At 41.3% G+C, this 13,694-nt stretch overlaps 1 protein-coding gene across 2 annotated transcripts in view; it reads right to left on the bottom strand.

Moving 5' to 3' along the window:
- Window positions 1-13,694, bottom strand: part of LOC110160421 (adenosine kinase-like) — a 416,586-nt gene that overhangs the window by 185,188 nt on the left and 217,704 nt on the right. The window lies entirely within an intron of this gene.

The raw sequence follows: 13,694 nt of genomic DNA, 5'->3' as shown, positions 1-13,694 counted from the left end.
AGAAAACAGATGGGGAGGAGAGAAAGAAAGCGAGAGGCAGACAGAGACGGTGGCAAAAGGATGGGAAGTAAAATCGAGGTGGACAGAAAGACGGATAGAAAGAGAAAGTGCGGGGTTTTCCAAACGCACGTCTCTTCTCTTTCTCTCTCTCTCTCCCTTTCTCTCTCTCTCTCCGCTCGCATATTGAGTTTGTCTGTCGTTCTTTTGAAGATTCAAATGTGTCAACCACATGTACGCAGCCACCCAGCGAGCACCCTCCTCTTTCCCTCTCTCCTCTGTCTCTCCCCCCTCCTCCCATCTTTTCTCACGGCTCTTAAATGGCAGCAAGCGATCTCCTCTCTCTTCTCTTCTCTTCTCTTCTCTCTTCTCCCTCCTCCTCCTCTTCTTCTTTCTCCTCTTGGGAATGTTTGGATCATTTTATGCAGATTTATCGGAGGGTAGAAAGACGTTAAAGGTTTACCACAACAGAGGCGGGCGGAGGAGAGGGCTGGTTGAGTTTATGAAGGCCCGTGTCACAACAGTGGAACATCACACAGACGTTAATTGGGGATTAATCCGAAGCAGATGCAACAAGAGTCTGTAAATCTATTTTGAGTGAAGAAAGAACAGGGGGTATGAACGGGCTAATCGCTCACAAATCAGGCCTGGGATGTAATCACGGGACGACGTTGTGCTGTCATGGGTTTGAATGACATTAAGGACCGAAAAAGGAAAAAACAGCTTCATGTGGAAAAATAAACGAAAAACGCTTAAAAAAATATGGGAATGTCGTTTTCAGGCAGTATTTGACCCATAGCTGCCCTGGGGTAGACTACTGAAAGTGTGGCTGTCAATCACACGGTGCAGGTATAAAGACGCAAGATTAAGGCTGGGTATCGGTAAGAAGTTTTCGATACGATACATACCTCGATACATAGGCCACGATACGATACATACTTCGATACATAGGCCACGATACGATACATACTTTGATACATAGGCCACGATACAATACATACTTCGATACATAGGCCATGATACATACTTCGATACATAGGCCACGATACGATACATACTTTGATACATAGGCCACGATACAATACATACTTCGATACATAGGCCATGATACATACTTCGATACATAGGCCACGCCACGATACATACCTCGATATATAGGCCACGATACGATACATACTTCGATACATAGGCCACGATACGATACATACTTCGATACATAGGCCACGATACGGTACATAACTCGATACATAGGCCACGACACGATACATACCTCGATATATAGGCCACGATACGATACATACTTCGATACATAGGCCACGATACGATACATACTTCGATACATAGGCCACGATACGATACATATTTCGATACATAGGCCACGATACGATACATACTTCGATACATAGGCTACAATATGATACATACCTCGATACATAGGCCACGATACGATACATACTTCGATACATAGGCTACAATATGATACATACCTCGATGCGTAGGCCACGATACGATACATACTTCGATACATAGGCCACGATACGATACATACTTCGATACATAGGCTACAATATGATACATACCTCGATGCGTAGGCCACGATACAATACATGCTTCGATACATATGCCACTATCCGATACATACTTTGATACATAGGCCATGATACGATATATACCTCGATATTAGGGATGGGCATTCGATGAAATTTTCTTAATCGATCATTGGAAGAATTAACGATCGATTATCAATTAATCATTCACGTTTTTATCATCATTATTATTACTATCTGCACTACTAATCTGCATAAATAAATTCAACTTTACGACATATAAACCGTAACGACTCTAGAGCCACATCAATCCGTTTGACATTATAATGTGTTTAATTCAGTTTTGCGCAACTCTCACAGAAACGAAACTTAAAACCGCAACTAATTTGCATAAACTCAGCGAAGATAAAACTAAAGCTCTTGTGTCGCTGATACGGTCAATTTCTGTTGGATTAAAAGACATGACTCAGTGGAATACAGGTTAGTGTGACCAGATTTGTGTTTGTCAAAACCAGGACACTGTACGGGGGGAAGGAGGTGGGGACTCGTCATCGACATTGCGCGACTCTCACCTGGTAAAACTTTTTCCCACTGGACACCGAAACATATGTTCTGCTTTGTTCACTGTGCACATGGACTCACACTTGTCCCGAACGCAACGGAAAGCGTGGAATTTCTTGTACAAATCATCATTAAATACGCATTTGTGCTTCGGTACATTGCAGACTGACCGAATGTCCGTACATGTGAGCTACATGTACAGACCCCTGTTTGGTCACGCTACGCACAGCAACCAACATTCGGTTTGTCGATTAAAATTAACGTAATCGATGAAATTCTTAATGATCAATTATCGATTAATCGATTAATCATGCCCATCCCTACTCGATACAGTGCACTTTCAGTTCGATATATCTCACATCCATTCAATATGCTTCAATAAAAATAAAGGGTAAATCATGGCTGTGATACTAAAAGTCTTTGTTAAACCACGTCTTATATAAAGTTCATATGAAACACAAACATTTTAATCATGTGAATCAGTGAAAATGTCAAATGTGTCACATAAACAAGTTTCCTTCCACTTAACAAACAACTAAACTGTCAGCCGCTTTCATTCATCAGACAGTTTCACTTTGTCTGACCTCGCAGCATTAGGATTCGTTCGCTCTATGGTAGGCGAGCACTTTTTTTATTTAACCAATCGCTGCTGCCAAATAGGAAGAAGGACAATAACATCTTTCCCCTTGATAAAATTCACCAAACATTCTCCCAGCTTTAAATCCTCAATCTCGGAATCGTTGCCAACACAGAATGTCTGTCTTCATCTACATCCATCTCGACGCTTTGTTTACTGTTGTGCTGTACCACAAAAGGGACCCAGACAGACGCTTGAGTTTGACGTCATGGCTTCACAGCTCTTCACTGATTGGCCAATGCGCGATCTACCACCTCTCAGATTCTTTTATTCTGATTCTTGATCTAGTCGCTGGACAGAAATTAAATTGAGCGGTGGCACAAGGTGGCACCAGCCTGGCTGTAGCAAAATAATTTAGTAAAATATACCAAAAAATACTCTTGGCGATATATTGATACAGCAGCCCACGATATCGATACTGTATCATCACATTAAATGACACTATATTTCTGCACACACCTAGGCAAGATTGTTGAAGTGTCTTGCCAAAGGACACAACAGTGCACACGGTCAGAGCTGAGATTGAACCACAAACCTACCCAGAGAAATAAAAAACACATATAAACAAGCAAAAATTTCATACTCATCTAGATTAAAATTTAGAAATAGTCAACCAAGGAATTTTACAGGTCCTATATTACACAAAATTGATTAGGGGTGTGCAAAAATATTGAAATATCGATATATCATATCATTTAATGTGATGATACAGTATCGATATCGAGGGCTGCTGTATCTATATATCACCAAGAGTATTTTTTTGGCATATTTTGTTAAATTATTTTGTTACAGTGCTACAGTTTTGTTGTTTGTTTAGTGGAAGGAAACTTGTTTATGCTGCACATTCGACATTTTCAGATTTTGATGATTAAAATGTTTAAGTTTCATATGAACTTTGCACAGGTAGTGGTTTAACAAAGACTTTTAGTGTCACAGCCACGATTTAGAACTTATTTTTTATTTAAATGTGTCCAATCGATTTGAAATATATTGTAAGGAATCGAAAGTGCACTGTATCGAGGTATGTATTGTATCGGCAACTTCATAATTATATCCAGCCCTAAAAATGATTCTTCTGAACCATGACCAAAACAGACCTGGAGTTGTGTTTTGTTTCTTTCACACATGTTTTAAGTAACTCTTTATTATAAGTTTATTTACATCTCCAAAGCTCAAAATGCTCTGTTCCAATCTGTGATGTCACGAAGTTGTAGTCTCCTTTTAGCTTTTGCTCAGTAGAGATTTGCAATTTCACGGCTGAAATCCTCCAAATGATTCTAGTGAAGGTTTATGGAGTTTAACAACACAGTGGAGCACTTCCTGTATTACCACATGACATCACAAGGTGGAACAGAGTGTTTTCAGTTTGAGCAAACTCAGCCTAAAATATGCAGGATTTGTAAGTGAATGAAACAAAACAAAACTCCAAGATGTTTTTGATGAGGAAATAACATTATAATATAGATCAGAAAATAGAGTAATATATTATGATTTGAGTTTGTAATAAATGAGAAAAAATTATGAAAGGAAATGATGATGGTGAAAATAATATTGGGACTTTTTTTTTTTTTTTTTTTTTTAATGGGAGAGGGTGGGAAACAAAACAAAAAAAAAAAGGAAATTTCAGTTGTGAATTGGCCTCAATGTGTAAATGTGTCAATGTAAAGGGGCCTAGCGGTGTTTATGTTGCACTACCATATTACTTTTGTTCTAATTTGGCCAAATTTGTGTTAGTGTGTGTGGTCGGGGGCAAATGGGCGCTTTTTAAATTTTTTTAAATTTTTATTTTTTTTTTGTTCTTGTTTTGTATTTGTTGTGGCTGTTGTTTTATGTCTTTGTCTTTTGTTTTATGCTGATTATTTTAAGTGTTAAATGTTGATCGTTGTGTTTTTTTAATGTTATATTCTGTTCTCCTTAATAAAAAATAAAATAAAATAGTGTAATATGGGCCTTTTAAAACAAACTATGGTAGAAATAGAGTATAACATGGCAAGATAGAACAACATTTCACTTTCAGACCCTCTTTTCGGCACATTATTATATTCTAAATGATTATATCCTATTTATCAATGCACTGTGTATCATTTATTGAATAAAAAAAAACTCAAAATAGACAGAAAAATGTATTAAAAGTCCTTGTATTTGCAGCGTGTCTGTGTGTGTTGTGTGTGGACTTGGAGGTGCCCGTCTCGCTCTTGTATTTGTCCAGTTTGCGTTGCCATGTCTGTGTGACGAATGACAGGAGATGGACAGATTAGATTAGATACAGCCTCTCCACTGCTGTTTGAGCGTGCAATGTGATTTAGACGTGCGCACGGCGAGGGGCACCCGGCTTTTTTTTCCTCTTTCTTTCTTTTTTTTTTTTTTTTTTTTGTGTGTGTGTTGTTGTCCTGTGGCGTGATGTGTGAGAGGACAGGGCGGCCGTGACGCTGGGGTGACAGTCGTTACAGGTAATAGGCCCGAATGAGGAGGGATGGTTTTCTCTCCGCTCTTCTCTTCTGTCCTTTCTGGTCTCTCTCTTTCGCTCTTTCTACCTCTGCCTCTCCTTTTCTCAATCCTTTTATTTCCCCAGTCATCTCTCTCTGTTTCTCCCTCTCCCCGTTCTTTCTGTGTTCCTTTTCTTTCCTTCGCTTCTCTATTTCTCTCATCTTTTTACCCAAATCTCCCTTGTTCCCTCTCTCTCTCTTTCCTGTACTGATGTCTTTCTGCCTCTCTCTCCGTCTTATATGGGCCTCTATCACTCTCTCATCCTCTTCTCTTACTCCTTTTCTTCCCCTCCTCAGTTTACATCTTCTCTCTCTCTCTTCTCTCTCCCTCCCATGCCCGACTCCCTCTTTCTCTTCTCTCTCTTCATCTCTTTTTTGCTCATAGCATCTCCCGTTCGCTCTCTTTCTCTCTTTCCCCACCTCTCCTGTGCCTCTCTCTTTCTCCCTTTCTCTCACTCTTTCTCTCCCTCTTATATTGGCCATGATCCCTCTCTCATCCTCTTCTCTTATTCCTTTTCGTCCCCTCTCTTCTACATATCTTCCTCTCTCTCGCTTCTTTCTTCCCCCTTCTCTCTTCTCTGTCTCTTTGGCGGTTTCTCTCTCTCCACTCTTCCCCTTTTTGCCTTTTCTTCACCTCATCTAATCTACACTTCTCCTCTCTCGTTCTCTCCCTTTCCCCACTTCTCCTCTGCCTCCCTTTCTCTCACTCCTTCTCTTCCTCTTATATTTGCCCCGATCCCTCTCTCATCCTCTTCTCTTACTCCTTTTCTTCCCCTCTCTCCTCAGTTTACATCTTCTCTCTCTTCTTTCCTCCCCCCTCTCTCTTCTCTCTCCCTCCCATGCCCGACTCCCTCCTTCTCTTCTCTCTCTTTATCTCTTTGGTGGTCTTTCTCTCTCTCTGTCTCTTCCTCTTTTTGCTCATCTGATCTCCCATTCTCTCTCTTTCTCTCCCTCTCTCCTCTGCCTCTTCCTCCCTCTTTCTCACTCCTTCTCTCCCTCTTATATTGACCTGATCTCTCTCTCATCCTCTTCTCTTACTCCTTTTCTTCTCATCTCTCTTCAATTCGCATCTTTTCTCTCTTCTTTCATCCCTCCCTCTCTTCTCCCTTCTCGATCTCTCTCTCTGTTCCTTTTTTTTTCTTTTCTTCTCTTCACATCATCTCATCTCCCCCTCTCCTCTTTCTTTCTCTCTCTCCCTTTCCCCCACTCCTTCTCTTCCTCTTATTTTGGCCCCCGCATCTTCTCTCTCTTCTTTTGTCCCCCTCTCTCTCTCCATCTACTTGTTTCTTCTCCATCTCTTCGGCGGTTTCCCTCTCTCCACTCTTCCCCTTTTTGTCTTTTCTTCACCTCATCTCATGTCTCCTTCTCCTCCCTCTTTCTCTCACTTTCCCCACCTCTCCTCTTCCTCCCTCTCTCTCTTATATTGGCCCCGATCCCTCTCTCATCCTCTTCTCTTACTCCTTTTCTTCCCCTCTCTCCTCAATTCACATCTTCTCTCTCTCTTCTCTTCTCTCACTGCATCTACTTCTTTCTTCTCTATCTCTTTGGCTGTCTCTCTCTCTCTCCCTTCCCCTTTTTGCCTTTTCTTCACCTCATCTCATCTTCCCTTCTCCTCCCTCTTCACCTCTCCCTCTCCTTCTCTCCCTCTTCCTCTCCTCCTCCTCTTCCCTCTCTCCTTCTCCGAGCGGGCGCTGTCCAAACAGAGCTGAATCGTGCTCTCTCCTCCACACCTGTGCGAGACTGGGGGCTATAAATAGTCTCTCCGTTCTGAGGAGCCTGTTCTGAGGAATGGAAAGTACCAGAATAAAAAACAGCTCCGGCGCTGCTCAGACCCACAGGTACGACTCCACTCAAATACGCACGAAGATCACAATGTTCCCTCATCTAATCGCTTTTATTCTGATAAAAAAAAAAAAAAGACACGATGCAATTTCAGCTCCAAACATCGACGTGTGATTGTTACACTGAACTGAATAACACACAAAAGCAAAGTCATCACACTGAACATTATCATTTGTGCATGTGACAAGGATCTTTAAGGTGCACTATGTCACTTTTCATCTGCTCGTATCCATGGAGATGTTATTATGTTACTTGGAATGTTCCACAGTGCAGCATTTAGCACAGAGAAACACGATTGCTGTGGGTTCTATGTCCCGCAGTCACACCTGCACAACCGAACCAGACCACGGCCCAATGACGTCATCACACGGCGCTGTTTGTTTACATGTGTGAAAATATGTATTAAATAGTGAGGCTGATGTGTGTCCTTGTTCGATACACACTCCTCCATGAGTTTATGGAGAAACAGCACGAGCAGTGATAACAGCCGGAGACCAGAGTCTCTAAACTTCTGTCACAGTCCTCATTGAAGGTAAGTGCGGGTTTGTCATGTGTTTTGGAGTCCATTTTATTCACTGTTTTCCTTGTATGAGTCACATCAGCGCACACACAGGACTCGTATAGTAAAGTCGTGCATGTGCATGTACATGAGCTCCGTGTCGTGCTTTGGCCCACCTCCTCCGATCAGGCCAAAGTCCCGTCCGTGCTGCGCCTGACCACGGTTCATTGCGCTCACACTGGACAAATGTACCAAAGCTTTAGGGGCGATCTGTGCTTGGGCACGGTTCTAAAGTCCTAGTGTGAGTGCACCCTAAGGGTGAGTGAAGAGGTGACAAGGTATTTGAGCAATCATAACACGTGTGATACAATAAATACAAAATAAATATGTTTAATGCTATACTGTGGGACATTCTAGGACATTCCAACAACTCTAACGAGACAAGAAGACTACAGTACACAAATTGCACTTTTCCGCAATCAAATTCTTCATATATATAAACCAAATACTTACCAAATATTAAACTAGGCTGATATTTCTCAGGTAATTTCAAAACTACTGCAACTACTATTGCAACTTCTACTGCAACTACTATTGCAACTTCTACTGCAACTTCTACTGCTGCTACTACTGCAACTTGTACTGCTGCTACTACTGCAACTTCTACTGCTGCTACTACTGCAACTTCTACTGCAACTTCTACTGCTGCTACTACAACTTCTACTGCTGCTACTACTGCAACTTCTACTGCTGCTACTACTGCTGCTACTACTGCTGCTACTACTGCAACTTCTACTGCTGCTACTACTGCAACTTCTACTGCTGCTACTACTGCAACTTCTACTGCTGCTACTACTGCAACTTGTACTGCTGCTACTACTGCAACTTCTACTGCTGCTACTACTGCAACTTCTACTGCAACTTCTACTGCTGCTACTACTGCAACTTCTACTGCTGCTACTACTGCAACTTCTACTGCTGCTACTACTGCTGCTACTACTGCTGCTACTACTGCAACTTCTACTGCTGCTACTACTGCAACTTCTACTGCTGCTACTACTGCAACTTCTACTGCAACTACTACTGCTGCTACTACTGCAACTTCTACTGCAACTACTACTGCTGCTACTACTGCAACTTCTACTGCTGCTACTACTGCAACTTCTACTGCTGCTACTACTACTACTACTGCTGCTGCTACAACCACTACTGTTACTGTTACTGCTATTGCTACTACTGATACTGTTACTATCACTACTACCACTACTACTACTACAACTGCTTCTGCTACTGATACTACTACTGCTGTTGCTACTAATATTACTACTGCTGCTGCTACAACTGCTACTGCTACTGTTACTACTGATACTGCTACTATCACTACTATTACCACCACCACTACCACTAAACACTACTACTAGTACCTTCTAATTTTACTACGGCTGCTTTTACGACTTTGAGAAGTCTATTTTTTCACGTGTTAAAATTGAAATAATCATCCCCCTGTGAATAAAAGAAAATGGGAAGTTTCAGGACAGACTATTTGGAGCACATCGTCCGTAAAAAATAAACAACCAGACAGAGGAGTGAATTCTAACCTACTTTTTCTCCCCAAATCCTTGTTGTTTTGCCTCTCCCACCGCACGCCGCTCTAAGGTTTCACACACAGGGCTGTAATGTAAACTGGGTGTGGTCCTGTTTGTTTACACTTCGCGACGCGTTCGGGGCCCGGTGGAAAGTTGAGACTCGCTGAAAGCTGACATCATGGAAACTGCAGTAATTAACTTGTCTAATTGACTGTAAATTACTGTCATTGGCTCAGAAGGTTGGCCTATGTTTTGTCATTATATTGTGAGTCACCGTTCGGCTCTGCTCTTAAAACCACGGGAGACATGTTCTATTCACCAGATCAAACATTCGACATCTGTTATCACTATCTGAGAAACGAATTACAAATGTCAGCTCTCGTTATATAAGTCTAGTCATGCCAGAGAACAATTACAAGGTTAATAGAGGACAACGATTTTGGAAAGGTTCATCAAAATAAAAAATGTACTAGTTGGAAATACATTTGGTTATTTCATTGTCTTAAAACGTGTAAGCACTTAAAAATAAATACACTTTTTATAGCCGTCGTAAAACTTGAAGAAAGACCGATTTATAATGAACAAATTGTTTATTAAAGGTTCTATATTACGCAAAAAATTGACTCTTGTGAGCTTTAAGACTTGTTAGGATGTTGTTACCTCCTCAAAAACAGACCTGGAGTTGTGTTTCATTCACACATGTTTGAGTAATCCTTTATTATTAGACTGTTTACAGCTCTAAAGCTCAAAATGCTCTGCTCCATCTTGTGATGTCATGTACTTTTCAAATTAACAGCTACTAAGGGTGTAACGCTACACAAAAATCACAGTTTGGTACGTACATCGGTTTTGAGGTCACGGTGTAATGTAAAACTATTTACTTAGTGTTTATTTGTGTTTTTATTAAACCAACAGTTTGTTTTAAAATTATACAAACGGGAAAATAAAATAAATGCAAAGTGTTAGTTGGTAATAGGGATGGGCATTCGATGAAATTTTCTTAATCGATCGTCGGAAGAATTAACGATCGATTATCGATTAATCATTAACGTTTTTATATTAAAATGATCATCATTATTATTACTATCTGCACTACTAATCTGCATAAATAAATTCAACTTTACGACATGTAAACCGTAACGACTCTAGAGCCACATCAATCCGTTTTAGATTATAATGTTTTTAATTCAGTTTTGTGCAACTCTCACAGAAACGAAACTTAAAACCACATCGCTAATTTGCATAAACTCAGCGAAGATAAAACTACAGCTCTTGTGTCGCTGATGCGGTCAATTTCTGTTGGATTAAAAGACATGACTCAGTGAAATACAGGTTAGTGTGACCATATTTGCGTTTGTCAAAACCAGGACACCGTACGAGGGGAGGGAGGTGGGGACTCGTCATCGACATTGCGCGACTCTCACCTGGCAAAACTTTTTCCCACTGGACACCGAAACATATGTTCCTGCTTTGTTCACTGTGCACATGTCCCCACACTTGTCCCGAACGCAACGGAAAGCGTGGAATTTCTTGTACAAATTATTGTTAAATACGCATTTGTGCTTCGTTACGTTGCAGACTGACCGAATGTTTGTGTTTGCTCGCTCCTTCTGAGTGCAGAGACACATGTACAGACCCCTGTTTGGTCACACTACACACAGCAACCTACATTCTGTTTGTCGATTAAAATTAACGTAATCGATGAAATTCTTAATGATCAATTATCGATTAATCGATTAATCATGCCCATCCCTAGTTGGTAATACTAATAAGTTAAATCAAATATTCTCAAATAAGCAACACATGTATGAAATATTAAAACATATTATAAACAGTAAACAAAACTTTTAAAAAAGTAAAGTGCAACACTGTTACGTACCACGTGACATGCACGGTAACTGAAAAAGATGTTAAAATGAATCGGGTGTGGAACAAAACGGGAAGCGTGGCGAGGTGAAAAAAGAAGGATATTTATTACAAAAAAATGCTAAAAAGGTGTACAAAAAGTAGATAACGATAACATAAAAATAAACAACTAAAGGAGCTGCAGCGGTGGACCCACTGGTCACTCTTCCTACAGCTGCTCCGGGCTTTTATATCTCCACTGATCAGGCGGGCCAGGTGAGGCTGATCAGAGGGCGGATCTGAGGTGGTGGAGGCAGGGTAAAACAAAACTAGGATGGCACCCATCACAAACACTAACAGTTCCAGGATGAAATTTTACTCATTCTTCATATTTTTGGCCAGAAAAAAACAACTTGTCCACATTGTCTGCAGAAAGGGCAGATCTGCTGCAGTTACAATGTCCCCAGCAGCTGAAAATACATTTTCGCTAGGGACAGAGGTCGCGGGTATGAGGGGGGTATGGGGGGAGGGGTGGAGATGCTGGCGAAAGGCAAAAGTGAGGACCGGGGCTCAATGACGTAGTTTTGCGAGGATTCACCTGGTTCGGAAGGACTTGGTCAAGGCGGGGGGTATCTCTTGTCAAGGTGGCCGCCCTAACTATAAAGCGCTGCGGGAAACACTGTCACCCCAATCACGGAAGAGTTCCCCTGTGAATATTAACAAGTCGAGTCTTCCGTGTAGCTGCACACAAACGTAAACACAAACAAATTGCACAAACTCACTCGTGTTCAGCCCTGCACAGAACCAAACTTCCTGTACTGAAACGGATCGGCATGAATACATGAACCGTTACACCCCTAACAGCTACATTTTACTCTTATGTAAAACATTTATCCAATTACAGGTCGTTTAATAGCTCAGAATTACCCAGAAAAACAGACATTCTGACAGTGAGCGGGGTCGCCTCTTCACAGATCTGATCCATAACTTGATATGGTTTGGTTTCAAGATAAAAAGCTTTAATCCCACACTGTGAAACATTCCAGACAAAGCAACAACATCTACACAAAGATGAAGATCTGATGGACCCTCCACTGGAAAAGTTACACAATGGATCTTTAAAATGTAGCCTAACCTCCCCTTTAAACTCGGCTGACACCAACCTCAAATCTACCGCAAATATTTAAAAAAAACTCATCTACAAGTATTAAAAGGCACTTGCTCCCTGACGCCGATCAGACAGTGGATTTGCTCTGTAATTGGGGGTCTTATCTGTCTCATTAGAAAACATGCAGGCATCGGTGAAATGAGGGGACTATATTACTCCCATCAGGCCTTGGGAGAGCTCTTCTATCTGCACAGGCCCTTAGCGCGAAGAGGAGCCGCGTTTGTGAATGATAAGGTTATATCTGTCAGGCTAAAAACACCACAGGGACGGAGCCGTTTAAAGGGAGAGGAGGGCTTTTTCTCCAGTGGCACCGTGACAAAAGCTGGATAATGTAATGACAAGCTCGGAGTGACACTTTGTAATATAAAAACTGACACAGAAATCATTGTTTTAACCTCACACAGATAGGAGCGAGGAGGGGAGGAGAGTGAGTCGAGATGAATCTAAATAAGCGACTCGGTTGGGAATGGTTCAGGAGGTTAATGGGAGAGAGTGGAGCTGATTGGCCTTATAAAAACGTTAATTGCAAATGAGAAAAGTGAAATTCCAGGAAGGCTTGGACAACAAGTCTTATCATGATTTGAAGGTGCTATAATACGCAAAACAATATAAACTTGTGAGCTTTAAGTCATGTTATAATGCTGCTACCTCATCAAAAACATACCCAGAGTGGTGTTTTGTTTCTTTTACACATTGTTACGACCCAGCGCGTTTGGGGGTGAGGGAAGTAACAAAAAAAAGCCAAGACGGAAAAATTGAATAAATTAAATAATGTTTAATTAACAGGAATGTAAAGATAAATTAACAAAAGACTAAAATATACAGAAAATAGCCTAAACTAAGACACAGAACAACAGAATAAACTGAGATTTGTGCCACAAAAGGGGTCACGCAGGCTTACACAAAACGAGTGGTGAACAAAGGGACACACACTAAACTAAAACACAAGTTCCCCAAATTAATCCACATAAGCCCACAAACAGAATCGAGTGACCAAATAAAAAAAAAAAGGCACAAAACAGAACTAAACTAAACTACACACACAAACACAAAATGGCAGACTGGACACCAAGACCAGCAGCCCCGATCAGGTGCTGGTAATCTCCTTAAAGGTTGTATAGAGGATTTTTTAAGGAAACTGAAATACAGCGACCGTCCTTTTTCCAAATGTTGTGCACGTGTGACACCACCTCCCTCCTCCACAGCCCCAGTAGAAACATCTCCTCCCACCTCCTGACTCTAGAAATCACGCTTGTTTACAGCCAGTGCGTGTCCAGAATTACTGTTGAAGTGACTTGTCTAGAAATATTTTAGCGACCGACGAAGGACTGAGACCGGGACCAGACCGACCCCTTCATCTGCTTGAGTCGCGCCATCGCTGGAAGGAATCTCCAATCTCACCTCAGTTTGTCTTCGCTCCTTTTCCCCTTTTCTTCTTCTTTCAGCGACCTCAAAACCGGACTTTCTTTTGCAGCGAACTGGTTGTGGATTCTCATCCGCCATCACGACAAACTTTGAGCAAACTG

The sequence above is a fragment of the Boleophthalmus pectinirostris genome, unplaced genomic scaffold, assembly GCF_026225935.1.
Source record: "Boleophthalmus pectinirostris isolate CB_2022bp ecotype Guang Dong unplaced genomic scaffold, ASM2622593v1 HiC_scaffold_14, whole genome shotgun sequence".
Lineage (NCBI taxonomy): Eukaryota > Metazoa > Chordata > Actinopteri > Gobiiformes > Gobiidae > Boleophthalmus > Boleophthalmus pectinirostris.
Note: the sequence above shows the minus strand (reverse complement) of the source record. Positions and strands in the feature narration are given on the sequence as shown.